Below are 3,328 nucleotides of genomic sequence, written 5' to 3'. Positions count from 1 at the left end.
TTCCTGGAGCTAAAAGCACAGATACCCTCAGACCCCAAAGCAACATGAGGAGCAACCACCGGGGAGCTGGAGATGGTGACATCTGCTCAACTAAAGACAACCTAAGGAATAAATCTTGCTTTCAAAGACATCATAAATTCTGCAAGCAACCTGGTAAGAGTCTCAAGTGAGCACAGCACCCAGGCAATCCAACCCAGCCCTGCTGGAGGGGGAGGATTTAACCCAGCAGCCCACCTGGCTGCTCACCCGCTGCCTCTGAGCTGAACAAATGCAGCGTGGGTGCCTCTTTATCGGAGACAAAATTGCCTAACAAGAGACAATTATGTGACATTACCATTAAAAGCAGTGTGCGAGAAAAAAAGCTCTGAGTCTGTGTATCCTGAGGTCTGCAAACCCCTTTCTCTACTTTTGTGCTAAATAGGTCTCATTTAGCCCATTTGTTCTGTCCCAGGCAGGCAAAGCGAAAGCAGGGTTGATCGATTTGTTAATTACAGTAATTTTATCTTAAATAGAGACAGCTGAGTGTTCATCAAGTCACAACTCTGCCTGCTACCGAGAGCCCTACCCCCTGCTCAATAATTAGGGATAATAAGTGGCTCATAATAAATGCAACCCACAACAACACTGAGCTTTGAGAGGGTGATGCAGAATCAGGAGGACTATTAGGGAACCCCCAGGTCTATTTCTCCTTTTGAAGAAAACGATGTAAAGTCTTTAATTGTCTCTCTTGATAGCCTGAGACAGCTCTGCCAGTTTGTTGTAAGTAAAAGGCAATTATTGCACTTTGTGGTGTGCTTGTGTCCAGAGAAGGCTGAACAGTGTCACCAGCGCAGGTAAAGGTGGCTCTTTCCTCCTGCACTGACTGGGTGCATGCAGAAAGCTGAGGTGGGAGGTGGCACCAGTGGGTTATGGATAGCCGCACTCCTTGGGAGTTCTAAAACTCTGGGTAAGGCTTAAAAAATTAAGTTTCAACACAAGGCATGAGCAGTTTGTGCTCAGCTGGGAGGTTCCATCCACACACAAGGACAAACAAGGAATATATTCAGCACTGAGGGCTCATCTCACCCTTCCAGCACAGAAAGGACATGCTGGCAAAAGCTGAGAGCAAGGGAAAATCAACCTGTCATCCTCATCCTGCACAGGATAGGGAATTTCTGAAGCAGGTCTCTACTACAGCCTGCCAAGAGCAAGGTTTGGGATGAGTGAGGTGAGGGCAGCAGAACCTGTGTGCCTCTGTGTCTATTCCAAACCCTGAAAAACAAACAAAATGACACACAACCCACAGAGGTACACCCTCACCCTGCATTTCTGTTGGGTTTCTTCCTCTTTTCCTGCTTTATCTCCTGGGAAATTACCCCTGCAACTTCACCAGCTAGAAAAGCGCAGAGGGCCAGGATGGTCACAGAGATGCAGACATCACCCCTTCCAAGGACTGAGGAGCAAAGGAACACCTTCCTCCACCCCTGGCCAGGGCTGGAGAGCAGAGCTTAGTGTGGAGGGAAAGGTTCAACCCCCTGAGCTCAGCAGATCCTGCCAGGTCCAGGTGTGGGGAAGGGCTTTGGCAGGGGAGGTCCCCACTCCTCACTGTTCTGGGGAAGGACAGCCAGCACAAAGCTGCTCCGCCACCACAAACAGCAAAAAAACCCATACAAACCTGAGATTGGAGAGATTAGAGACTGCCCAGGCCCTTTCCCAGCTGGTAAGGCAGTGCAGATGCACATTTTCTCTTCCAGTGACTTAAAACATTGAACTTCAGCCTCCGTTTCCCCCCACAATGAAGACATGTGCAGCCCTCATGTGCAAACAGCATTTGGAGAGAACTTTAGGGTTCCATCCTCTCAGCATGCAAAATCACTGATGTCATTTGTCTTGTTTTCAGCACTGGGGAGTGCATGGCGGTAAAGAAATAGATTTAATCAAATGCAGTTGTATTTTATTTACAACAATAGTTGCTGTCACTTACTTTGCTCCAGGAAATGCATTTACTTGTAACATTTCCCTCCAAGAGTTGAAGCTTCACTTATTCCTGTGAATACTCTATATTCTTGCAAATACTTAAGGCAAACTACTTTTTAAAAATCATTATTATTGATATTTCAGTTCCACTTCATCCACAACTACATTCAACCAGCATTTGCAAGATTCTTTTATGCTCTGTCCCTTATCTCAGCACAACATACAGCTGCATTCAGAATAAATCCTGGGCTCCTGTTCTGAGCAGGGGAGAGCTGTGTAATGATCAATCACAAAAGCCCTTGGGCATGGGAGAGATTAGCACTTTGATACCACTGAAGATGAATGGGTGGGGTGAGTTTGATAAACTGGTGTTTTCCTCAGATAATTGCTCTGGAAGATTTTTGAAGCTGCTTGGATCCTCCTCCCCCTTTCTTTTTGTGTCTGGGTTGGAGAGCAAGCCCTGCTTTTCCAGCAGCACTGCTGGACAGGACACTGCACTGCTTTTAAACAGCTCCCAGTGATTCATTTCATCACTATTGAACACTTTTAGTCGTGATTTAAGCAAAGATCCAGGGGTGGATTCCTGCTATTCTTGGCTGCTCCAAGCCCCTGAGCACAGCTGAGCTGAGCAGGACTGAGGGGTGGGAAGGGGATTTCTTGTGTCAGTCTTCACAGGGGTCCTACGTTGAGGGAAGAGATGGAGACCTGACTCCATATTTCAGAAGGCTCTATTTATTATTTTATTATATATATTTCATTAAAACTATACTAAAAGAATAGAAGAAAAGGTTTCATCAGAAGGGTAGCTAAGCTAAGAATAGAAAGGAACAAATAACAAAGGTTTGTGGCTCGGACAGAGAGCCTGAGCCAGCTGACTGTGATTGGCCATTAATTACAAACAAACCAACATGAGACCAATCACAGATGCACCTGTTGCATTCCACAGCAGCAGATAACCATTGTTTACATTTTGTTCCTGAGGCCTCTCAGCTTCTCAGGAGGAAAAATCCTAAGGGAAGGGTTTTTCATAAAAGATGTCTGTGACAATTTCTCACAGGATATGGATACATTTCCTCAAGCTGAAATCTTGAACCACTGCTCTTCTTCCTTCAGAAGTCCTTGGTACTTACCTTCTGCTCCCATCCACATTTCCCTGGGCTTTTCATACCCAACACCAACCTGCTTTTCCTCCTTCTGGAGCATCCTTCTGCAGCAATGCCACAGGACCAGCCAGAGAGGAGCTGCTCCTGAAGCTGTAACACAAAACTCATCCTCTTCATCCCTCTTCAGGCACGAGGTAAATCCTGCTGCATTCAGAGATGTGATGCCATTTCACTTGTTCTCAAGCACTAATGAAAATGCAGCCAGGAGA

This window comes from Ammospiza nelsoni, chromosome 12 (assembly GCF_027579445.1).
Source record: "Ammospiza nelsoni isolate bAmmNel1 chromosome 12, bAmmNel1.pri, whole genome shotgun sequence".
Lineage (NCBI taxonomy): Eukaryota > Metazoa > Chordata > Aves > Passeriformes > Passerellidae > Ammospiza > Ammospiza nelsoni.
Note: the sequence above shows the minus strand (reverse complement) of the source record.